At 43.2% G+C, this 26,232-nt stretch overlaps 1 long non-coding RNA gene across 2 annotated transcripts in view; it reads left to right on the top strand.

Moving 5' to 3' along the window:
- The first annotated feature begins 3,347 nt into the window (after positions 1-3,347).
- LOC129649813 (uncharacterized) overlaps positions 3,348-26,232 on the top strand; it is a 55,037-nt gene continuing 32,152 nt past the window's right edge. The window contains exons 1-3 of one of the 2 annotated variants that reach the window (XR_008713299.1): positions 3,348-3,513; positions 7,218-7,298; positions 15,259-15,295. This is a non-coding gene — a long non-coding RNA (uncharacterized LOC129649813). The remainder of the gene's footprint in view (positions 3,514-7,217; positions 7,299-15,258; positions 15,296-26,232) is intronic. The other variant, XR_008713300.1, reaches the window with a different exon arrangement.

A 26,232-nucleotide genomic window follows, 5' to 3' on the forward strand; every position in this document is an offset into this window, starting at 1 on the left:
CCATTTCTTCTACATTGCAAACAGGGAAATTTATAGGTGTTAAATGAGCCTCAAAATTGTTCCTTTATTGCTGTAACCTCACTAATAAAACATGTTGAAATTTACACATTTGGAAATCCAAATAAAACCACTTGCAAGTTGAAGTAATAAATACAATAGGGTCTTAGATAACTAAAAGCAGCTCCCTTTGTGAATATACATATCAAGTAGGACACAGGAAATGCCAAGAAATAATAAGCTTTGGAAATATTTTTCCTGGATATTTCATCTCTAAGTACATGATATGTTTTACATATATTATAATCCTATTAAAACATCACTTACTGGGAGTCCCCTGGCGGTCCAGTGATTTGGACTCAGTGCTTTCACTTCTGGGACCCAGGTTTGATCCCTGCTCAGGGAACTAAGATCCATAAGCTATGCGGAGCAGCCAAAAAAGTTAAATTACTTCCTGTTTCCTAGGGTAGGGCATGCATTAGAATGGAGGGCAAACATGTTCACTGTGTGTGTGAATCACTCAGTTATGACCGACTCTTTGCGATCCCATGGACTATAGCTGGCCAGGCTCCTCTGTCTATGGAGTTCTCCAGGCAAGAATACTGGAGTGGGTTGCCATTTCCTTTTTCAGGGGATCTTCCTGACCCAGGGATCGAACCCAGGTCTCCTGCCTTGCAGGCAGATTCTTTACTGTCTGAGCCACTAGGGAAGCCAGTTATACGTTCACTGAAATTAATCTAAAACATGATAACAATTCTACCCAAAAGCCTTTCTGTTACTCAGTGTTCTATCAATGGCAAGTCAGCCTTTGCCTTTATTACTGGTATTCCAAAGAGAGCTCCTTTGGGAATGAATTAGCAAAAATTGTCCCCACATTGTGACCACCTTATAGAATCTTTACTGAGTCTTTCCACAGAATCCAAGTGATTTGTACTGATTGGACCAGCAGGGCTGAAGTATAAAATATCCCACATCAAGAGAGTTCTAGCAGAGTATGCTATGTTTTAATTTGTGTCTTGTTACTCAATGTAAAGTATTTCAGAAAATGGTGTTCAAGTATCAGAATGATGGATTTAAGACCATCACACAAGTTCCATTTATTTCTCCTCTCCATAGAGATGACAGCCTTTTTAGGGTCAGAAAATTAATGAGTCCAAACCATATTGGCAAATGCTGGAATTTTTCCCCCTAACCTAAAAGTTTTGGAGATTTCTCCACTAGGAGTTTGACTCACTAAGAGGTGAGGACTGGCTTCCAAGAAGCTCATGGCAGGGTGGTGGATAGGGGGTGGGAGGGGTGGTTAGGGCTTTAATTCACTGGAAGAAATTCAGGAGAGAATTCTTAGGAACTTGATTCTCTCTGAAGCAGAACACACCTTATGATCCATCCAACAAGGGCTTCTATAGAGAGACCCTTCCCCTTTAATATGTAAAATTATAGCAGGGGAAAATATCTTCTTCTATCTCTCTTTCACAAAAATATATATTTGTTTTAATTTGTTTTTGGCTGGAGGAGCAGCAAGACATTGGCCCTCTGGATCTTCTTGGGTTATTCCCTGAATACTGTCGATGATGCCAGTACAAGTGAGTTGATATTCATGTCTCCGGTGAAGGAAGATTTACAAAGACTGTTCTCAGTATCCCCCGCCATGTGCTAAGTTGAACTTACCAAGAGTTTTCCAGAAGAGGGGTCAAGGCCCTCTTCCCTTCCCTTCTGAGATTCAGCTTCCTAAGAACTGTGGTTTTTCCAGTGGTCATGTATGGATGTGAGAGTTGGACTGTGAAGAAGGCTGAGTGCCGAAGAATTGATGCTTTTGAACTGTGGTGTTGGAGAAGACTCTTGAGAGTCCCTTGGACTACAAGGAGATCCAACCAGTCCATTCTGAAGGAGATCAGCCCTGGGATTTCTTTGGAAGGAATGATGCTAAGGCTGAAACTCCAGTACTTTGGTCACCTCATGCGAAGAGTTGACTCATTGGAAAAGACTCTGATGCTGGGAGGGATGGGGGGCAGGAGGAGAAGGGGACAACAGAGGATGAGATGGCTGGATGGCATCACTGACTCGATGGACGTGAGTCTGAGTGAACTCCGGGAGTTGGTGATGGACAGGGAGGCCTGGTGTGCTGCGATTCATGGGGTTGCAAAGAGTCAGACACGACTGAGTGACTGAACTGAACTGAACTGAAGCACTGAGATGGCCCTGGCACTGTTAGCAAGAAAATGTAAAAGTTCCCCCTACAAAAAAAGAGGGAGTCTTGGTCAGGGCCTTGGGCTCCAGACCAGAGCCTAGAGGTTTGTGAGGGATAGCGTGTTCTAGATACAGTGTGCAGCTGTGGTTAGAAACCCAGTTACACCCGGGCACCTTGGCAAAGCAGCCGTGTTTGTGGAACAGTGGCTGGCTGTGTGAGTGCAAATTGACTTGGGAGCCTGTGGCCTCAGAGCCACCCTGCTGCCTGCATGGGGTTCTGAAGCAGAAAGGACAGCCTTTCAGCCTGACAGAACCAGTTCTCAACAGTGACACCACACAGAATGGATTAGAATCAGAGCTAGTTTAAGAATTGAAATATCGTTGATTTACAAGGCTGCATGAGTTTCTGGCATGCAGCAAGGTGGTTCAGATATGTGTGTGTCTGTGTACTTTGTATCCTTTTCCATCATGGTTTATTACAAGATATTAAGCATAGTTCCCTATGCTGTGCAGTAGGACCTTGTTTATTTTACATATAGTAGTTTGCATGTGTTAGTTCCACATCCCTAATTTATGCCCCCACTTGGAAACCATAAGTTTGTTTTCTTTCTTTCTTTTTTTTTTTTTTTTAACGTATTTTATTGAACAATAGTCGTGGCACACAGGCTTAATTGCTCTGAGGCATGTAGGATCTTCCCAGGCCAGGGATTGAATTTGTGTCTCCTGCATTGGCAGGCTGATTCTTTACTACCAAGCCACCAGCGAGAAGCCCAGTTTGTAGACTTCTTTTTAAATTTATTTATTTTTAATTGAAGGATAATTGCTTTACAATATTGTATTGGTTTCTGCCATATGTCAACATGAATCAGGCACAGGGATACGTGACCAGCGTGAGGTGATACCTCACTGTAGTTTCAGTTTGCATTTCTCTACTATTAGTGTTGTTGAGCATCTTTTCATGTCCCTGTTGGCTCTCTATGTGTCTTCTTTGGAGAAAGGTCTATATTAGGTCTTCTGCCCATTTTTTTTTTTTTTTGATTGGGTTGTTTGTATTTTTTAGTATTGAGTTTTATGACCTGTTTGTGTATTTTGGAAATTAATTCCTTATTGGTCACATTGTTTGTAAATATTTTCTTCAGTCTGTAGGTTATCTCTTTGTTTTGTTTATAGTTTCACTTTCATGCCTTGGAGAAGGCGATGGCACCCCACTCCAGTACTCTTGCCTGGAAAATCCCATGGACGGAGGAGCCTGGTAGGCTGCAGTCCATGGGGTCGAGAAGAGTCGGACACGACTGAACGACTTCACTTCACTTTGCCATGCAAAAACTTGTAAGTTTGATTAGCTCCCATTTGTTTATTTTTGCTTTTATTTCTATTGCCTTGGGAGACTGTCCTAAAAAAACATTGGTATGGTTTATGTCAGAGAATGTTTTGCCTGTGTTGTCTTCTAGGAATTTTATGGTGTCCTATCCTTTAAGTCTCTAAGCCATTTTGAGTTTATTTTTGTGTAGGGTATAAGAATGTGTTCTAACTTCATTGATTAGATGCTCTCCCAGCAGAGCTTGCTGAAGAGACTGTCTTTTCTCCATTGCATATTCTTGCCTCCTTTGTCAAAGATTAATTGAACATGGTTGTGTGGGTTTATTTCTGGGCTCTATATTCTGTTCCATTGATCCATAAGTTTCTTTTGTGCCAATTCCACATTGTTTTGTAAAATCAGAACATCTAATGGGCAGATCAGAGTTTGTTCTCTCTGGAACTTTGAAACAAGACTGCTCCCTTTGGACTAACTAAGTAAATTCCCAGGTTGTGAACAATTTGGGGAATGGAGAGTCCCTGAGAGAGAGATACTGAATTACCTATAATGTGGAGGGATGGAGCTTAAACAAATAATTAGAAAAATAAAGATGCCCAAATTTTGAATCCAAAACCAACGGAGGTCCTACAGATTAGTATGCCAGTTCATTGTGACTCACCAAGAGCTCAAGTGTTTGCCAAATTTGTTTAACAGCTGAAAAAATATTTTTAACTAAGAATCTTGAGGGATGAGATTCTAAGGAACACCTGTTGGAAAATGCTTTTCGAATGGCAGAATTTTAGATACTAAATTGTGACAAAGGAGCAGTCAACGTATGGCAGGAGTTCTTTCCTGGAGCCTGTCCTTATGATGCTTACCCGTCTCAGAGTAGATCAGCCCCACCGTTCTGTGGAATTGATCACCGTGTTCTCATACTCCAGCCCGAGGAGGGCAGAGCAGCGGGTGCTGACTTGAGGTCAGAGGCTTCTCCTGGGCTCAGTCTATCCATCTTCAGCCTTTGAATAATGACTACCTACAATTCCTCATTGACTCCGGGTGTAGGTTTTTTTGTCCTTTCTGTTGTTATGCATCTTTAGTATCCAGACTCTGCCTGGCCTGATTTAGCTGCTCACTAGCGATGTGTTAAGCAGAACTCCTGGCCCTCTGTGTCCTGGCAAAGTCACTAGAAACCTAACCTGGCATTTCCTTTGCAGAGTCTATACTTGTACAGCAGGTCAGACCCTTTGGAAGGTTCAGGAGAGCAGCAGTGGCTGGGAACTCCTGATTGGGTGTGGTGGGCCCAGTCCTCAGCCACAGATGGAAAATGACATTTCACTTGTCAATCAAACAAAACCCAAAATCTGCCCAAGTCTGGTCATTCTGGGATGGTGGGGAGCAGGGGTTCAGTGAAGCCTTTCCAGGCTCCACTGGCTGAGTCACTATCCCCCAGCTTACCGCTGCCCAGTCTAACAATGATGTGCAGAGTATTTAACCACTTATATGGCAAAATACATTTTATAAACAAATGTATTTCAGTAAATCATTATATAAGTAAAAACATTAAATTTACTGTGTGTATTCTCTAAACTAAACTCATCCTGAAGCTACTTATGCTGTGATATAAGACAAAATGGTCACCAAATCATTCTAATTATTTCTAAGTCTCTTATTGATGTTTAGAAACTTCTGGGTGGGGACTTCTCTGGTGGTCCAGTGGTTAAAACTTCGCTTTTCAAAGCAGAGGGTGCAGGTTCGAAGTCAGGAAGCTAAGATCCCCCATGTCTCTTGGTCAAGAAAACCACAACATAAAACAGAAACAATGTTGTAAAAAATTCAATGAAGACTTTTAAAATGGTCCACATCAAAAAAATCTTTAAAAAAAATTACAGCTCATGGAGCCTGTACCTGGAGCCCCTTTGCTTCCGTCCCCACCTGCAGTGCTGTCCCCTGCTGGCCTCCTGCCCACCTGGGCCCCTCCTGAGGGCCCAGGGGGTCTGTGTCCATGCAGCTACCAGCCTTGAGCTGCTTGGCTCATGGACCAGCATCCCAAGTCCATTGCCACTGCAGGGTGGCCTTAGATGGCCATCCAGTGATACGTGGTCTAACCTCAGCTGTTATCAGCCCTCAGGGCCATGGTTCTGTGTGTTAACCTGCAGGAACACTGTGCCAGTGCATAGAGGCTAAATATCAGCCATGGTCTTGTCCTTTCTGAGTAGCTCAAGGCCTCAGGTCTTCTCCTCACGCCTTGCCTTGGTAACCACACATCTGATCTCTTTTTTCAATGCAGTTTTTCTTTTCAAGATTCCCCGTGTAAGTGAGGGCATACAGTATTTGTCTTTCTGTGTCTGACTCATTTCACTTAGCATAATGCCCTCAAGTTCCATTCACATCTTGCAAATGGCAGAATTTCCTTCTTTGTTATGGCTGAATATTCCATTGTGTGGCCACTTCAGTTGTTTCCATGTTTTGGCTGTTGTGAACAGTGCTGCTATGAACATGGATATCTCTTCAATGTAGTGTTTTCATTTCCTTCCGTTATATTCCCAGAAGTAAAATTGCTGGATCATATGGTAGGTCCATTTTAAATAAACCAATAGTAGAATTGGCCCATTTTTAAATTGGATTATTTGTTTGTTGTTGTTTTTTTTTTGGCTATTTAGTTGTATGAATTCTTTGTTGTTGTTCAGTCACTAAGTCATGTCTGACTCTGTGACCCCATGGACTGCAGCACGCCAGGCTTCCCTGTCCTTTGCTGTGTCCTGGAGTTTGCGCAAACTCATGTCCACTGAGTCCATGATGCCATCCAACCGTCTCATCCTCTGTTCCCTCTTTCTCTTCGTGCCCTCAGTCTTTCCCAGCATCAGAGTCTTTTCCAGTGAGTCATCTCTTTGAATGAGGTGGCCAAAGTATTGGAGCTTCAGCTTCAGCATCAGTCCTTCCAATGAATATTCAGGGTTGATTTCCTATAGGATTTTAGAATAAATTCTTTATATATTTTAGCTATCAACCCCCTACTAGACATAAGATTTGTAAATATTTTTTTCCCATTATATAGGATGTCATTTCATTTTCTTGAGTATTTCTTGAGTATTTTCTTTTGCTGTGCAGCCTGAATATTTTGACACTCTTTCTGCCCTGGGTAATACTTTTTCCCCAATAGCTTGGGCGCTTAAGAAGAGATCTTTAATTCCAAATGGTTTAAGGAAAATTTTCTTAACACACCTGGGCACCAGAATCAGCCATTTGATGAGTCCCTTTGCTGTCCACCTGAAGCTATCACAACATTGTTAATTGACTATACTCCAATATAAAGTAAAAAGTTAAATGCAAAAAAAAAAGGAAAGGAGCAGGCATTTGAGTGAGACTGAGAAATGAATACTGAAACTGCATGTGTGGACTGGGTCTGCATCTGGTGTTGAGGAGAACCTTTATCTTAGGGGTCCTCTGTTTGGGGTCCAATGCAAGCACCCCGTTTTCCTCTCCATTTGTAGACACAGTGCTGAATCTAGTGACATACCTCAGTGAGACTGAGACTTAGGAAATTCATGGTTGGTTGTTATCAGGGCCTCCTGCCGCTCTGCAAACCACCCCTAAGGAGAGTGATGCACAATTTCCTTTAGGTTAATTCCATAAGTTACATTTCAGAAAGAAAAAGTGACCTGACATCACAGGGAAACCACTTTTAGTTGCTCCATTTCCTGGAGCCTACAGCTTTTTTTTTTTTTTTTTGGTACAGCTGGCAAAACGCCTGGGACAAGATGTATTCAAGTCAAGTCAAAGCAGAGCTGTGTTCAGAGAAACAGATGGCCCACCTAAGGTGAAAAAATTACTTTCTTGCGGGGAAAGGCCGGGTGGTTTATTCACCTCTTCCTCTAGGAAGGCAGGAATGCGTGCAGGCAAAATAAATACAACGTATCGCAAGGGCATGCCACAGATGAATAGAATCACTGGTTCTGAGCCAGGCGGTGAGAGGCATCGTCCTGCTCCAGGAAGGCTGCGGGAACTTGTCACACACATATGAAAGTGCCCCCAGACCTGGAAAGTCACTCCATCAGTGGACGTAATAAGAATCAGGACATAAGGGAAGAGACCCTGCAGTCTGCTCTCTCTGAGGGCCTGTAATGACACACCGAGAAGATGGGGAACGGTTAGGACGAGCCAGGCACAGGCTCAGGAAAATGACTGAATGTGAACAGAGCAGAATTGTGTTGTGTTCCACCTGAAGAAACCCTGTCTGGGTTAATGTGGTTGGAGGTGTGGTCGACAGATAATCTGGGCTTGTTTAGAAAAGCGGAGACGTGGAATGGGAGTTCGTCGCTAGTTATCTAATACTCTCTGCAGAGGTTTGTTGTTCATTGTTTAGTTGCTAAGTCATGTCCCACTCTTTGGGACTTCATGGACTGTAGCCTGCCAGCCTCCTCTGTCCATGGAATTCTCCAGGCAAGAATACTGGTCTGGGTTTTCGTTTCCTTCTCCAGGGGATCTTCCCTACCCAGGGACTGAACGTATATCTCCTGCATTGGCAGACGGACTCTTTACTACTGAACCACCGGGGAGGCCCTAAATGCAAAATAGAAATACCAGCATTGCATATTAATGTCTTCTTTCCCTGACGGGGAGAGTTGGCCAAAGGACTAATAATGATGACTGTTGTAAAAATGATCTTGAAATAGTCACTACATAGATAAAATAAGAGATGCCTTCACTTGCAACTGAGATTTATGGAGGTTCTGTGAGATGGCAAAATGGGGTTTGCAACGCAGGATGTTTATTGCTCCCAGAGGCTGTGGCTAATCTCTCATGAAGCAAGGTTTCAGTTGGGTAGTGATTGAGAAATTAGAACAGAGCTGCATTGTGTAACTCCTTCTTCCTCTTTATTTATTGTGAACCAGTGAATATCCCTAGTATCAAGCTATAGGCCAGCTTAATATATTTGATTTTTGAATATCTCATATCATAAGAGCTCAACGGTTCTTGCAAAAGGTGCCCACAGAAAGCCATGGCCTTATATTTATCTCTGCTGATGCTGAGCTTGTCTGATAGATTCATACTAGGGCATCCTAACAGCCTCGTGTTTAAAGGGAACAGTAACTTACATTTAACCACCTTATCTTTATTTCTCATGGCTAAACTGTGAGACTGCTATTATATCCCATATGCTAAGGGTGGAATTGAGATGCAGAGAGATTAAGTAACTTTCTCCAGGCAGTAGAGTACCTTCAAAGCTGAAAAAACATGCTCTCTTCCGCTCAGTTTTATACAGGAGAAGTGAGGTGTTAATGCAGTTGTTCAGTCGCTCAGTCACGTCTGACTCTTTGTGACCCTATGGACTGCAGCATGGTCCTTCACTGTCTCCCCGAGCTTGCTCAAACTCATGTCCACTGAGTACATGCTGCCATCCAATCATCTCATCCTCTGTCGCCCCCTTCTCCTCCTGCCTTCACTCTTTCCAGCATCAGGGTCTTTTCCAGTGAATTGGTCTCCATATCAGGTGCCCAAAGTATTGGAGCCTCAGCCTCAGCCTCACTTCTTCCAATGAATATTCAGGATTGATTTCCTTTAGGATTGACTGGTTTGAAATCCTTGCTATCCAAGGGACTCTCAAGAGTCTTCTGCCACAGCACAGTTTGAAAGCATCAATTCTTCAGCCTTCTTTATGGTCCAACTCTCACATCTGTACATGACTATTTGAAAAATCATAGCTTTGACTATACAGTAGAGCTGGATTTTCAGATTTCAAACCAGGCCCATCTGACCTCAAAGTCACTGCTCCTTCTGCTGTGCTCTGTGGCCATGTTGGCATATAGGAGGCTTAAGAAATTGCTAAGGGTTTTTTTGTTTGTTTTTAAATAGTTATGCTATTCTGTATTACTTTTCTTTTTTACAGTTGTGTGTATATGTGTAAAGTACATATAATATACAATTTACCAACTCCGGGAGTTGGTGATGGACAGGGAGGCCTGGAGTGCTGCGATTCATGGGGTCGCAAAGAGTCGGACACGACTGAGCGACTGATCTGATCTGATCTGATACCACCTTACCCATTCTTTTTATAATTTTATTTATTCATTTATTTATTTTTATTTTTGCTGTGCTGGGGCTTCATTGCTGTGCAGGCTTTTCTCTAGTTGCGGTGAGCAAGGGTTACTCTCTGGTTGCTGTTTGTGGGCTTCTCATTGCTGTGACTTCTCTTGTTGCAGAACACAGGTTTGAGGCAAGTGGGCTTCAGTGGTTATAGCACATGGGCTTGGTCGTTGTGGCCCATGGGCTTAGTTACTCCACCGCATGTGGAATCTTCCTGGACCAGGGATCGAACCCATGTCCCCTGCATTGGCAGACAGAGTCTCATCCACTGTGCCACCAGGGAAGTCCCATCTTACCCAGTTTTAAGTTCAGTGATATTTAAATGCATTCATAACATTGTGCATCCATCATCACCATCCTCTGTAACATTTTGCATCTTATAAAACTAAAGTTGTATTCCTACTAAACAATAATTCCCCCTTCCCTTCTCTTCCAGCCCCTGGGAACCACCAGTCTACTTTTGTCTCTAAAAATTTGACTACTCTTAGTACCTTATACATCTACTCATGTTCTCTTTTGGTGGCTGTTTGCATGAAATAACTTTTTCCATCCTTTTACTTTCATTCTATTTATGTCTTTGGATCTAAAATGGGTCTCTTGTAGATGTAGTCATATTCTGTGTTTTTTATCAATTCTGCCAATCTCTGTCTTTTGATTGAAGAGTTTATTTCAGTTCAGTTCAGTTCAGTCGCTCAGTCATGTGCAGCACACCAGGCCTCCCTGTCCATCACCAACTCCCAGAGTTTATTCAAACTCATGTCCATTAAGTTGGTGATGCCATCCAACCTTCTCATCCTCTGTCGCCCCCTTCTCCTCCTGCCTTCGATCTTTCCCAGCATCAGGGTCTTTTCCAATGAGTCAGTTCTTCCCATCAGGTGGCCAAAGTATTGGAGTTTCAGCTTCAGATCAGTTCTTCCAATGAATATTCATAACTGACTTCCTTTAGGATGGACTGGTTGGATCTCCTTGCTGTCCAAGGGACTCTCAAGAGTCTTCTCCAGCACCACAGTTCAAAAGCATCGATTCTTCGGCCATCAGCTTTCTTTATAGTCCAACCCTCATATCCATACGTGACTACTGGAAAAACCATAGCCTTGACTAGATGGACCTTTGTTGGCAAAGTAATGTCTCTGCTTTTTAATATGCTGTCTATGTTGGTCATAACTTTTCTTCCAAGGAGTAAGCATCTTTTAATTTCATGCTGCACTCACCATCTGCAGTGATTTTGGGGCTCCCCAAAATAAAGTCTGCCACTGTTCCCACTGTTTCCCCATCTATTTCCCTTGAAGTGATGGGACTGGATGCCATGATCTTAGTTTTCTGAATGTTGAGCTTTAAGCCAACTTTTTCACTCTCCTCTTTCACTTTCATCAAGAGACTCTTTAGCTTCTCTTCGCTTTCTGCCATAAAGGTGGTGTTATCTGCATATCTGAGGTTATTGATATTTCTCCTGGTAATCTTGATCCCAGTTCGTGCTTCATCCAGCCAAGCATTTCTCATGATGTACTCTGCATATAAGTTAAATAAGCAGGGTGACAATATACAGCCTTGATGTACTCCTTTTCCTATTTGGAACCAGTCTGTTGTTCCATGTCCAGTTCTAACTATTGCTTCTTGACCTGCATACAGATTTCTCAAGAGGCAGGTCAGGTGGTCTGGTATTCCCATCTCTTTCAGAATTTTCCACAGTTTGTTGTGATCCACAGAAGAGTTTATTTACAATTAAAATAATTACTGGTAAGGATTTACTTCTGTGATTTTGCTATTTGTTTCCTAAATGTCTTGTAGCTTTTTTTCTTATTATTATTCATCTCCTGCATTACTTACTGGTTTCTTTTGGTGTATTCAGTTGATTTTTAATTTTAAAAAATTATTATTATTTTGGCCTGTTGTGTGGCTTGCAGGATCTTAGGTCCCCTTGCAATGGGATAGTACGGTCTTAACCTCTGGATCACCAGGGAAGGCCCTGTGTTCAGTTGATTTTTTGTAGTGAAATGTTTGCATTCCTTTCTCATTTCCTTTTGTGTATCTTCTATAGCTATTTTCTTTGTGATTACCACAAAAATTTCCTTTAACATCCTAAAGTTATAACAGTATAGTTTGCGTTTATGCCAGCCTAACTTCAATAACATGCCCAAACTCCTTTATAGCTCCACCCCGATCCCTTTCAGTTGTTGATATCATAAAATTACCTCTGTCTACATCATATGCCCCAAAATGTAAAATATTATATTTTTAAAATGCAATACTCTCAAGTCATGTACAAAACAAAAAGTTCAGTTGCAAACCATTGTTACAATAACACTAGCTTTCATAATTATCCATGTATTTACCTTTGTTGAGATCTTGATGTTTCCATCTTGTATAAGAGTTAATTCTTAGGTAGGTTGATAAGGAGTCTGGGGCCCTCAAGGAGGAAGGGGTCCAGGGTCCTCGAGGAGTATAAAGGAGTCCAGAGCTCTCGAGGAAGAAAAAAAGATAAATGTTTTTCCATCTGAGGGGCTTCTCTGCTGGCTCAGTCAGTAAAGAGTCTGCCTGCAATGCAGGAGATCTGGGTTCAATCCTGGATTGGGAAAATCCCCTGGAGAAGGAAATGGCAATCCACTCCAGTACAGACAATGGGGTCACAGACAATGGGGTCACAGACAATGGGGTCACAAGGAGTCAGACAGGACTGAGTGACTAACACTTGTGATTTTTCCATAGAGATTTGAGTTTCTCTTATGGCTTCAAGTATCTTTTCATTTCACCTTGTAGGACTCTCTTGAGCATTTCTTGCACAACAGGTCCACTGGTAACAGACTCCCTCGCTTTTATCTTGATATCTTAATTTCTCACTTACTCTCCAAGGGCAGTTTTGCTAGAAACAGAATTCTTGGTTGACGGGTTTTTTCTTACAGCATTTTGACTGTATCAGCCCATTGCCTTATGGTCTCCAAAGTTTCTGATGAGAAATCTACTGATAGTCCTATTAAGGATCCCTTGTGTGTGATTATTTGCTGCTGTATTGCTGCTTCCTGGATGTTTTTTTTTTTTGGGACTTTCAGCTCACCATCCTTGGACATTGTTGAACTTGCTGGATATTTATATTCATGTGTTTCATCAAGTACGGCACATTTTCAGCCATTATTTCTTCAAATATCCTCTCTGCCTTTTTCTCTCTTCTCTTTCTGGGACCTCTAATATGTGTGTGTTGGTCTGCTTATTAACACCTCATTAACAAGCACTGTTTAAAAAAAAAAAATAGGACACTGTTCCCTTTAAATCTCCTGGCTGTCACTTAAGCCCGATGAAGAGGGACTTGCATTAGTGGGGGGAGGTGCTACAACAGGGACACCGCCTTTTTGTCTGGACCTATGTGGTCAGGAACAGCGACCAGTGATCAGAGCACAGACCACTGGTATCCACCTTGCCCACCCAGGCTCCTGCGAGTTGTGCACAAGCTGCTGCAGGAATCGGGCATAGCTGCCTGCCATGGGGTGAGGATGCAAGGCTGCTGTGGTGCTGAGAGCGGGAACTGGCCAAAATTAACTGTCCACACCGCCTCCTGGACATTGCAAGCCTTCAATAAGCTGTCCAGAGTTCCACAGTAGTTACACCAAACAGATTCTGCCAGCTCAATTGTTATCCAGGGTGGGACACTGATTCTCAGAACTTCCTACTTCATCATCTTCCCAGAATTGGCCAAAATTAAAAAAAAGAAAAAGATTTCCTTTTTTCTTTTTTTTGAGCAGTTTAGGTTCACAGCAAAATTGATTGAAAGGTACAGACATATCCAATATAGCCCTGTCCCCATTATCAACAGAGAAATGCCTCTGGATTTTAAAGTGTGTGTGTGTGTGTGCGCCTGCTTAGTCATGTCCAACTCTCTGCAGCCTCATGGACTGTAACCCGCCAAGCTCCTCTGTCCATGGAATTTTCCAAGCAAGAATACTGGAGTGGGTTGCTGTTTCCTACTCCAAGATTATGAAGTACCACCATTAAAATCATGTATAAGGAAACATTTCTCGAGAAAAGGCTAGTTGTCATATTGGAGCATTTCAATGCTTTCCACAGCTGGCAAGTCTGGCCCTTTTAAGACCAATACTCATGCACCAGGGGCTTCTTGGTACCTAAGAGGCAGGAACCATCATGTTTTATTCTTCTAGGTGTGCATTTGAAGTGCAGGAATAACAGTAATACTGTCTCCCATAGTCATGTGCTGTCAGTGGGCCCAGCATCTTCCTACTTATCTAGGAGCCATCTTTCATTATGATTTATCCTATTTGAAGCCTCTTGATGTAAATAGTTGCCAAGTTTTAGAATCGGTTGCTGCACCATCTCACCCATTGCTGTGCTCACTCCCACTCTTTTGTCTCAGATCCATGAACATGGATTCCATCCTGTTATATGAGTCTGCTGAATAATTTTCCCCCATGCCAGATTCTATCACATGGCTGCTATCTGTATCATCTTATAGCACAGCTCCAATGATCTCATGCTTTTGCTCAAAAAAAAAAAAAAAGGTACCTCTCCTATTCCAAAATCCCTAGAAAAATGTGATAGTTCCCAATTTCCCAGAGTCCTTTTCCAAAGCATGAGGTCCTAGGACTAGAGGGAGCATTCGATGTTTTGGGGTGGTGTTTCCTCAAAGTGGTGCTTCCTGAAAAGCTATCAAATGCTACAGCTCTGCTTTGTAACAAATCTACGCTGCTGCTGCTGCTGCTATGTTGCTTCAGTCGTGTCTGACTCTGTACGACCCCATAGATGGCAGCCCACCAGGCTCCGCCGTCCCTGGGATTCTCCAGGCAAGAACACTGGAGTGGGTTGCCATTGCCTTCTCCAACAAATCTATAAGAAAATAATAATTCTAGACTCTCCAATCTCCGCGGAAAAGCCCTCATCTTTTTCCATTAAGTTGTTGTCTAGCGCCACCTGGTGTTAGAACTAGTCAGCAGCGGCTCTAGAGAAAAAGGAAAGAAAACCCTGTTAATGTTTTATCCCAGACTGAGGATCTTTGGCCACTTCATGCGAAGAGTTGACTCATTGGAAAAGACTTTGGTGCTGGGAGGGATTGGGGGCAGGAGGAAAAGGGGACGACAGAGGATGAAATGCCTGGATGGCATCACTGACTCGACAGACGTGAGTTTGAGTGAACTCCGGGAGATGGTGATGGACAGGGAGGCCTGGCGTGCTGCGATTCATGGGGTCGCAGGGAGTCGGACACGACGGAGTGACTGAACTGAACTGAACTGAGGATCTTTAGCCCCAGAAAGGAACCGTACAGATCATTTAGATGGATGCCTCACTTTATAGATCAGTAATTTATCCAGGATTTAGAGAAAGAACTGGATCAAGGTTTCAGTCCCAGGCTTCTCAGTTTTCCCACACATCCACTCCTTGCCCCTATAACTTCTGGTTTTTTTTTAAGCACTTTTTTTAAAGGTACATTTGGCTTATTTGTTTATTTGGTTATGCAGCATGTGGGATCTCAGCTCCCTAACCAGGGATTGAACCCGCACCCCCTGCAAAGGAATCACAGTGTTAACCACCGGACTGCCAGGGAATTCCACCCCACCTCTCACCCAACAGCCACCCAGCCCTCCAGAGGAACTGGGCCAGAGTGATGATGCAACTTCAACTTTCACTCATCCCTTCATATAAACCAGTTACGTTGCTAAGTGCATTTATAATATCTTATTTCTTCTTCACAGGTAGCCTGTTCCTATTCCTGTTTCACTGTTGGATAAGGTGAGAGACTGAGTGACTCCCCACAGTTACGCTGTATTATTTCCTCACCGTTATCCACTCCCTCCTTGCCCTTGTGTCTGGGCCACATTTACACTTCCCTGCTCCCACTGACTCTGGGCTTGGCCAGTGGGACTTTCTTTGGTCAATAGAATGTGAATAAACTTGATGTATGCCCCAAATGAGAATAGGCTGTAAGTTCCGTGGTGCAATTAGATGTACTTCAGCCCTGTCCTCCTCTGTGGGGACAACATACCCCAGAAGGTGGCTGTCTCTTCAGCTCTACCCCTGAAATAGGACACATGTGGAGCAGGGCTGAGCCCACCAGTCACAGTCGACTCAGAGTTAGCCTGCAGCCTTTACAAGATGTAAACAAAAAAATGAATATTTGTCCTTTAAACCATTGAGAATTTGGGGTTGTTTGTTGCTGCAGCAAAGCTGACTCATACAGGCTTGAACACAAGTCTGACTGACTCTAAAATCTCTTGTGAAACAGTGAAAAAGAAACTTGCTCTCAGGCGATGTCTTGTTAAACTAACTTGAGAATCTATGTGTTAGGGCTTTTTTAAAATGAATCTTTTCTTTGAAAAAGTAATGAATTGATTTGGCTGCACTGGGTCTCAGTTGTGGTATGTGGAATCTTTGGTTGCGGCATGTGGGATCTAGTTCCCTGGCTAGGAAATCGAACCCAGACCCCCTGCATTGGGAGTGCAGAAGTCTTAGCCACTGGCAGGGAAGTTCCTGTGTGTTACATCTTAACTTATTAAGATTCTCGCCTCCTTGGACTCCTTGCTTAATTCTACCCTTGCACTGACACGTATCCTGAGGGTCTGATTTAATTCTGCAGCCTGCTTCTCCAGTTCCGCCTACTCTATGCTTTTGAGTCTCTTTCCCTTGATTTCCTTTTTCCTCTTTTTAAAAGCACTTATTACCTTCCAAAATACTCTACAATCAACTTATTTACAACACATTGTTTAAACGCTGCCCAGTTGAATTTTAAGAGGGAGGGAGTTTTTAGGTCTGTTTTGTTTATTGTCATTCCTTCATCAGTGCCTGGCACATGTGTGATTAGTCGCTCAGTCACGTCCAGCTCTTTGTGACCCCACTGACTGCAGCCCACCAGGCTCCTCTGTCCATGGGGATTCTCCAGGAAAGAATACTGGAGTGGGTTGCCATGCTCTGCTTCAGGGATTGAACCCAGGTCTCCCGCGTTGCAGACTGATTCTTTACCATCTGAGCCACCAGGGAAGCCTGGCACATAGTAGGCGCTAAAAAGTGTTTGATCAATGAATGAATGAAAACACTTCTGAAATCTTGGTAGCTGTTGTGTTTTAATAGCTTGACCAGTAGAGGTCATAGCTGAGTTCTTTAAATATCTTGGACCTGCAAAGACTTCTCCAGCTGCTTTTATGTCAGGGTCTGTTCACTCTGGATATCTCGGGGATCAGTGTGGGTTGCCCTGTGGCAGTGATCAGTCTGGTGGTGGCATTTGGCATATATCTTGACAAACTGATGATGCGTCAGATCGTTTTCTCCTCCACCTTTGACCTAGTGTTGGCAGTCAGGAAAACAATGTCAAGTAGGGTACAAAATGGGGCACAAAGTGTTGGCTTTAAGGTTGTATCTATTTATAGAAGTTGCTTGTAAAAAAATGTTAAATTCAGTCAAACAACCAGAGAGGATAGTAAATGCTTAGTGTCAGTTGCAAAGCTATTTGCCTAGATTAACAACACAGCCTCCCCAAAGTGTGTGTATGTGTATGTGTGTGTATGTTCAGATACAGCCTAGAAATCCTGGAACCCTTCACTGACCATTTCCTCTCCTCTTTTACAACGAAACGTGGCAAAGCAAGAATCATGAGCCTCGACTCTGCCTATGTGTGTTTTATTCTCCTTGATTCACATGCTTAACCTCACCATGTATAACAGCATGGTGGGTAGGGGGATTTAAAGGGACGATGACACTGGATTGGAAGCTAATCGTTTTCTTCAGGTTGGCTGATTGATGGGTTTTGGTCGATTGATGAGTTCAAGGATAAGGATTTGAGAAGGAAAGAAATCTAATTTTGTGGCTTGCCTGCCACATACCAGGCACTGTGCTAAGTACTTTTACAGGTCATCTTGTCCACTCCCTGAAGTGAATGGCCTCAAAGGTCACACCTAGTACTTAGTGGAAGCTCAAAAATGACTGAATAAAGAAGCGAGCGAGTCGATGACTGTTAAGGAAAGGATCTGTTTCTTTTTTGGTTTGTTTGAGGGGGTTGCTTTGTTTTCTTTCCTCGATAGAACAAAATTCAACTGAAACCCAGAATGTGGGTTACACATGTTTGGTGTTTGTTCGTACCACATGTCCATTTACTGGGCACTGAAAAAGGATGCCCGGAATGTGGTTCCTGTCTCCAGATACTGGAAGGCGGGCATGGATGGAGCACTACAGGGGGCTGTTGCTGTTGTTTAGTAGCTCAGTCACATCCGATTCTTTGTGACCCCATGGACTGTAGCCCACCAGACTCCTCTGTCCATGGGATTTCTCAGGCAAGAACACTGGAATGGGTTACCATTTCCTTCTCCAGGGGATCTTCCTGACCCAGGTGTTGAACCCACCCAGTGTCCTCCATTGGCAAGCGGGTCCTTTACCACTGAGCCACCTGAGAAGCAAATAGCCAAGATAGCATAGTTTTATTCTATTATGAGGCTTGTTGCTAGATACATGCAAGGGTGGATTCTCCTATCTGATGATATAAAAGAATCAACTACCAACTACTCAACAACACGTTTAGTGTGGTGCATTGGGCAGGAGAGGAGGAAGAGTCCCCCCAAGGTTTACAGGGGAGGTACGTCCTCACTCTGACTTCTTCCTCTCCCCTCTCTTTCCTGCTCTCCTGTGCTGAGAGCCTTCCTGGACTATTAGGCATGTGATACAGTCAATGCGAGAGTAATTGGTACACAGAATGTAAAGACACCAAGTGTGCATGAACAAATGAGAGGTTCTTAGTCAAATCCAAACAAACATATACTTGATAATGGCTTTTGGCTGAAATTTATTTTTATACTTTATAGTATGTTCCCATTTGCCCGTGGTTAGCGAAGATTAAGCTTGCCAAGCTTTAATGTGGTACAAATGCCATGTTGAAGGCAAGTGCACGGTTACAGGATCTGGCAAGTAGAAAGCATTATCAACAGCTGCGGTTTTCCAACGCTTTGTGAGACTGGAAAACTAGAGCACATGTGCCTTTAGTAGAGTGGGCATTAACATGCCCATTAATTTTTTAAAATATAACTTGCGGTCACTGGTCGTTTTATATGGTTTTATAGTTACTATGAAATTCTGATTATGTGTGATAATGTCCAGAAGGCAGAAATTGGTTGAGTCCCTCATTAATTAATTATTGAAGGATTTATGGAGAGACTTCTCTGTTCACGGACATGTACTTGGTGCTAATTGTAGCCAGTCACGTCCCTCCCCTCCCCATCCACACGTTTGCCAGAATTGCCATGAGTGTAAGTGTTCATTTGAACCTCATCCCTTTCCTTTTATCACCATTAAAGGATACATCTTAAGAAATAAAAAGGTCGAAAGGTAGGAGAATTGTCATAAACATAATGAAGGAAAAGAGTAGTTCTAAATTGTTAAACAGTTTACTTCTGTGGAGCAGGAGGATTCTATTTAATGGTTCAAAGTATCTGATGTCAAAAACCATTTGAAATAAGTGACAGAAATTTGAAATTTTGCTTTACCTAGTGTCTTGAATTGATAAGGTTTCATCATAAATATTCTCTCACACATCTACTGAATCTCTTCCGATTGGCATAGGAACATGGAAGATTGTCAGTCATCATCTATTTCTGCCAATTTTCCATGTTCCTGTGCCAGTCATCAGAGAGAAAGCAACATATGTACTTTATGACTCCTGAACTGACAAGAATTGGCTGCTGTGGAAATACTTGCATGGTTCTGTAACATCCAGTAAACCCAGCAGTAGAAGTGTATTTTAAAGAAAAAAAAAAAAAAAAGATGGAGCTTCCCTGGTGGCTCAGTGGTAAAGAATCTGCGTGCCCGTGCAGAAGACATGGGTTCGATCCCTAGTCCCGGAAGATCCCACATGTAGCAGAGCAACTAACCCTGTGCACCACGGCTGCTGAGGCTGTGCTCTAGAGCGTTGGAGCCAGAACTACCGAAGCCCACGCACACTAAAGCCTGTGCTCCACAACAAGAGAAGCCTTGGCAGTGAGAAGCCTGTGCCGCGCAGCTAGAGAGAAGCCTGTGCGGCACCGAAGACAGCGCAAAATAAATAAAATCCTTTTTAAAAAAAGAAGAAAAGGGTTATCAGTGAGCTGCCAATTTCATGACCACCACTTTAACTTAATTTTTTTTTTTGCTCTTGTGGCATTCTTTCCATTTTCCAAAAGATCTCTCATGACTCCTTAGGAGTGTCTAGCCAGAAACTCAGAAGGTGTAAGCTGTTCGAAAAGATCACTGTATGCTTTTCTTGAGTTTCATTCAGCAGCAAGGAATTTTCTGGTTGTTTTGATTGGTAGCTGGGCTTCCTAGCAATTTTCCAGTGCCATAATACACTTAATTTAAAAGACATCCATTCCCATGTATCTCAGACATCTCCTGAATCTCTCCTGCATCCCCTCAGGAGTCAGTACAGTGGCCACTGTGTCTGCAGGCCTTAGTCCTCTGTGCTGTCAGAACTCTCTGCTCTTTCATTCCATTGGCTCAATGCCCAATGAGATGCACAAGAAGAACAGATATGGGACATTAAACCAGCATATCTCATCAGTCTTTCACCTCATTATATAAGCCCTCCAGTGCCAATCTACCCTTGGAACAATAATAACAGCTCTTATCTTCTTGCCTTCTGCCTTCCCCCGCATCTTTTCCTGAGACCTATGAGGGTAGTTCCCAATTGCTATAATAATAATAGTTGTTGTTTAGTTGCTAAGTCATGTCCAACTCTTTTGCAACTCCACGGACTGTAGCCCACCAGGCTCCACTGTCCATGAGATTTCCCAGGCAAGAATGCTAGAGCAGGTTGCTGTTTCCTTCTCCAGAGGATCTTCCTGACCCAAGGATCAAACCTGCATTTCCTGCATTGGCAGGCAGATTCTTTACCGCTGACCCACCTGGGAAGCCCCCATAATAAAAATAGGCAGTATTTATTGAACATTCCCAAGCATTTACCAGACAATTCAAGGACTTTACATGCAGAGCAGGCCTCAGTGTCCCCACCTTTGCTGCCACTTTTATGCCATCACTCCCAGCTCGGGGACTGAGGCCCCAAACTAAAAGTTCTCCTGGGATAGAATTTTAACTGCCAGATTTAACAAATAGAATTACAAAAATACCAGTGAGATTTTAATTTCAGATTAAACAAGGGAAAAAATTAATATAAGCATGTCCCAAATATTGCATGAGAGGTACTTATGTTTAAAAATTACTTATTTTTAAAGATTGTTTTTGATATGGACCATTTTTAAAGTGAGGGACAGAGAGGCCTGGTGTGCTGCAGTCTATGGGTTGCAAAGAGTCAGACACAACTGGGCAACTGGACAACTACAAGTTTTTAAAGTCTTTATGGAATTTGTTACATCTCTCCTGTTTTATGTTTTGATATTTTGGCCAAGAGGTACATGGGGTCTTAGCTGCCCGACCAGGGTTCGAACCCACAACCGCTGCATTAGAAGTCAAGTCCTAACCACTGGACCACCAGGAAAGTCCACTTTTTGTTTATATAACCTTGCCTTTTCCAAACCAGATCACTGGCTCTACCTCCCTCTCAAGCTTTCTGCAATAACTCATTCCCAAAACATAGGGAAGTGGATCCTCAGAAAGTTCTCCTCAGAGTAAGCAATTTAAAAATCCAAAAAAAAAAAAAAATAAAAATCCCTTGATTGTGCAATTGTGGGTGTGCACAGTAAGCCCATGTGCAAGCTTAGGTTGGAGGCAGCAAGACAGAGTAGCAAGCGTTAGGAACAGAACAGATCTATGTTGCATGGCAGCCCTACAACTACTGCCTGTAGGATCTGGGGAAGGTCTTTAATTGTCTTATGCTACAGAGTTCTCATTTTAAAAAAGAGAAGCAGACTGCAATTGTAAGGTTGTGCATTCATTTTCTAGGGCTGCTGTAACAAAGTTGGTGGTTTAAACAACAGAAAGATGTTACCTCCTGGTCTGGAGGCTGAAAGTTTGAGATCAAGGGATGGTTCCTTCTGAGGCTGTGAGGGAGGAATTTGCTCCAGGCCTCTGTCCTCAGTTTCTAGATGGTGTAGACAGTTGTCTTTATAGTCACGTGGCATTCTTCATGTGTGTGTCTCTGTGACCACATTTCCTTTTTTTTTTTTTTTAAAGGACACAATTATATTGGATGAGGGTTCTCCCTGATACATCATGTTGACCTAATTACTTCTGTAAAGACCTTATTTCCAAATAAGGTCTCACTTTGAAGTACTGTGAGTGTGGACTCCAGGGTATCTTTTGGAGGGAACATAGTTCAACTTACAGCATTTTGCTGAAAGAATGGAATATGGTAATTTACAGGAGGCACCTAACAAAAACACTGGATTATAAGAAATACTTAACAAATAGCAGCTTTTGTGGTTGTTATTAACAGTTTTATCTTATTTTATAATGATCTTATGAGTACATGGTTATTCTCTGGGATTAATGGACACATATATAGAAGGCAATGGCACCCAACTCCAGTACTCTTGCCTGGAAAATCCCATGGGCGGAGGAGCCTCGTAGGCTGCAGTCCATGGGGTCGTGAAGAGTCAGACACGACTGAGCAACTTGACTTTCACTTTTCACTTTCATGCATTGGAGAAGGAAATGGCAACCCACTCCAGTGTTCTTGCCTGGAGAATCCCAGGGATGGGGGAGCCTGGTGGGCTGCTGTCTGTGGGGTTGCACAGAGTCGGACATGACTGAAGCGACTTAGCAGTAGCATATAGAAGGTCTGGCTTCCCAGTGTTAAAAGAATCCTCCTGCCAATGCAGTAGACACATGGGTTCAATCCCTGGGTCAAGAATATCCCCTGGAAGAGAGCATGGCAACCCACTCCAGTATTCTTGCCTGGGAAATCCCATGGATAGAGGAGCCTGGTGGGCTACAGTCCATGGAGTCGCAAAAGAGTTGGGCATGACTTAGCAACTAAGTAGTAACAATAAACATAGAAGGTCTTGGTGGGGAAAATGTATAAATATCCAGAAAATCTTAGGCATAAGAATCAAATATTGAGAATAAAGGACTTTATGTTACTGTATGTGGTTAGAGTAGAGAAAGAGCAGGGATGTAGGATAGATGGTGAATAGAGGATATAGTATTTAATTATCCAGACTGACTGATGTTGAATTGATGAACACTCTATTTTAGTTCACTTTGAAAACAGAGAATCAAAGTTTACCCTTGGACTAGACAATCTGCCAGAAACAATCAGAATCATTATGTTTTCAGAGCAGAAAAAAGTCACCAGAGAACCAGTCACTTGATTCTGATGACAGAAAAACTCAGACTGTAGTTATCCTACAAACAGCATTACTTGGAAAATGTTTACAAGAGCGACAGTTTCAAGCCCCTGAGGGATTTGAAAGTGGTGCATTTTCTGTGGCACCTTTAACTTCACTGTATTATTTGAAGGGAAGTTCTTACTGCTAATAAAACTAGAAAGGAGAAAATTGCCCTTGGTTCATAAAGAGAGACACCCTGTTCCCTGCAGGATATCCTTGTTGGGCCGGGTAACTAAGACAGTGCAGTGGAATGTGTGGTGGGGAGGGTACGTCTTCAGTACCACAAAGAAGGGTGATTATTTAAGAAGTCTGGTCTCCATTAAGAATAGAACAAGAGGAAATATGTTTGATTTGCAGAAGGAAGGATTTAGGCTGGATCCAAATACTCTCTGTATTGGCAGTCTGTAAAATAGATACCCAAGGGAGGCGCAGTAATACCATTCCTAAGAAGGTCTATAGAATTATGATCTACATTGCATTGTTAATAGTTTCTGAAAATAGTAAGGCCTTACGAATATTCTGTCCAGCATATGAGATTTGCCTGTGAACATCTGAAAGAACATAGCCAGGGTGAGCAGCAAGAAAGAGTCTCACTGACCTTTAGCTGGGTCAGTTTTCTTGCTTTGTAACTTTGAAATGAAATCTAGAGCAGAGGACAGCCTCAGTATCAAAAACAAGGAAGCAAACAACCACTTCCTAAGGAAAGTGTGCAAAAGTGTGTCCTCTCTTCCTGCTACCTCATTGCCACCTGTCACAAAATTGAGGATGTCAGGAACTTTTTGCGCACAGCCAGAGGAAAGCACACCAGATCTGTTAAGATCAAGAAAAACAGGGATCCTGTGAAGTGGGGGCTTGGGTGCAGCGGCTCCGTGACTGTGGCAGACCGAGGGAAGGCGGAGCAAGGGGGCAGCCCTGTTCTGGGTTTGCAGCTGAAGCAACCAGTCCTGCTGACTTACCTGTATTAGTATTTTAAAAGTTCAAGCGAACAAGTTTTTAAAGGGATGAAAAGGCTACATATCTTCTAACTGAGCCGGCTGGTCACCTGTGCCTCCCAGCCTGGGTGATGCTGCTGGGGACTTAGCACGGACGGGCCCTGGATCTGATCGGGAAGCTCACCAGGCTTGCGGCTTCTCAGTGGGGGGATCTGTTGACATGAACAATCCTCAGCACATTGGGTGATTTGAGTGCACTTTCATGATTCGCTCTCATTTTACCCCGTTGCTATTTCCACATGCCACAAGAACCCCTCCACTCCCCTCTGAATTATGTGCTGTTCAAGACGGATGCTCGGACCTCCCACCCAGGCAGGGCAGCCCCAGCTCCGCGAACTCACAGGACCCATTGTTCGTCCCTTCCGTACCCAGCGCTGTCACCCCAGGCCTGCGCTCCAGCGCAGCCTGGAGGCTGGGAAACGAGCCCCCGGAGGGTCATCCGTCATGCTCATAAACGCTCTGAGTTCTACCAAGTTCCATCAGAGTTCACCTACACACCGAAGCAAAACAATCCTGCTCTGTGCATTCCTGTTTTCTTCAATGTATATGCTGCCCACAAACGTGCGTGAAGTATCTGCACGTGTAATGCGTACGCTTGAAGCTGTGCGCACATCTGGGCACTGTGCGCAGCAGGCACGGGCCGCGTGCCAGGGTGCGCGGGACGCCGGGCGCGGCGGAGCCTGCACCTTCACGGCGGCACGGAGAGGCCGCGCTGCTTCTGGGCTTGCATGTTCATGAAGCACCATTCTCCGGTTTTCTCTCAAGCCTGCCTTCATGAGCTGGTTTTGTTTTTTTTTTTTCCCTCCTAAAAATTGAAGTGTAGTTGATTTACAATATTAAATGTTATTAATATTTCAGGTGTACAACAAAATGATTCAGTTTTTTATATATGTATTATATATAATATTTATATTACATAACTGAATCACTTTGAGATATATATATATATCAGATCAGATCAGTGGCTCAGTCGTGTCCGACTCTTTGCGACCCCATGAATGGTGTGCTGCTATATATATACATTTCAGATTCTTTTCCATTATAGGCTATTAAAAGCTATTGACTATGCTTCCCCAGTGCTATACAGTAGGGTCTTGTTGGTTATCTCTTTTGTATATTCGTTGTTGCTATTTAGCTGCTAAGTCGTGTCCTGCTCTGTGACCATGGACTGTAGCCTGCCAGGCTCCTCTGTCCATGGGATTTTCCAGGCAAGAATACTGTTGTGGGTTGCCCTTTCCTCCTCCAGAGGATCTTCCTGACCCAGATGTGGGATCAAACCCACATCTCCCACGTCTCCCGCATTGGCCAGTAGATTCTTTGCTGCTGAGCATATAGTAGTGTGTGTATCTTGTGCCTTGGTTTTAATAGCCTCACTCATCTAAGCATCTCCAAAACCTGTGATTAGTTAGGGTCCTGGCCTGCTGCTGACTCCCCCCTCCACCGCTTCTGCCCCCACACCCAAATTCACCAGGAATGTCTATGGCTCGGTAATGAGGTTAAAATTCCTCTCCATGGAATCCAGGAGAACATGAAAGACAGACTGTCTTTTGTGTTAACATCAAGTACGGCTTTCACCATCTTCTTTCTACTGTAAGCTCTCTGCCCACTTACTTTAGAAAAGAAGCAAACTTTCCCTGAGCTTCCCAGAGCATGCAGTCTTGTTACTGAATAATCTTTAAACAGTTTACTATGTAAGACACCCAGAGCAACACACACACATACACACACATGCACGCAGTGTATGTTAAAACCAACCAGTCTGGCATCCTTTCCTTGTGTTTAATCTATGGCTGCTTCCCATCTAGTTTTCACCTCATGAAACTCATGAGAAATCTGAAGTCATCACCTCAGCTTCAGTCTGCGTGTTCTGCGGAGTCCTGGAGGGCAGATGTGGTAGGAATTTGAAGGCTGTTTCTCCATATTTTTGGATCCTTTCAATATGCATCCTTTAGACACAGATGTCTAGAACAGTCTTTTGGAATCTGTGGGAGAGGGCAAGGGTGGGATGATTTGGGAGAATGGCATTGAAACATGTAAATTATCACATGTGAAACGAATCTCCAGTCCAGGCTCTATGCATGACACAGGGTGCTTGGGGCTGGTGCACTAAGATGACCCAGAGGGATGGGATGGGGAGGGAGGTGGGAGGGGGGTTCAGGATGGGGAACACGTGTACACCCAGGGCTGATTCATGTCAATGTATGGCAAAATCAATACAAAATTGTAATTAGCCTCCAATTAAAATAAATACATTTATATTAAAAAATAAATAAAGTATCAGGTTAGAAAGTGCCTAAAAGTGGTAGTTTTGACGAGAAGGGAGAAGAACCCACAAATTCCTTTCTCATTCAGCTCGAGGATTTTCTAATCTCTTTCAATGTAAAACCTCTTGACTGGAATGAGGCTTCTAGTTTTACCTCTTATGAAGAGTGTTTTC

This window comes from Bubalus kerabau, chromosome 4 (genome assembly GCF_029407905.1).
Source record: "Bubalus kerabau isolate K-KA32 ecotype Philippines breed swamp buffalo chromosome 4, PCC_UOA_SB_1v2, whole genome shotgun sequence".
In the NCBI taxonomy this organism is placed as follows: Eukaryota; Metazoa; Chordata; class Mammalia; order Artiodactyla; family Bovidae; genus Bubalus; species Bubalus kerabau.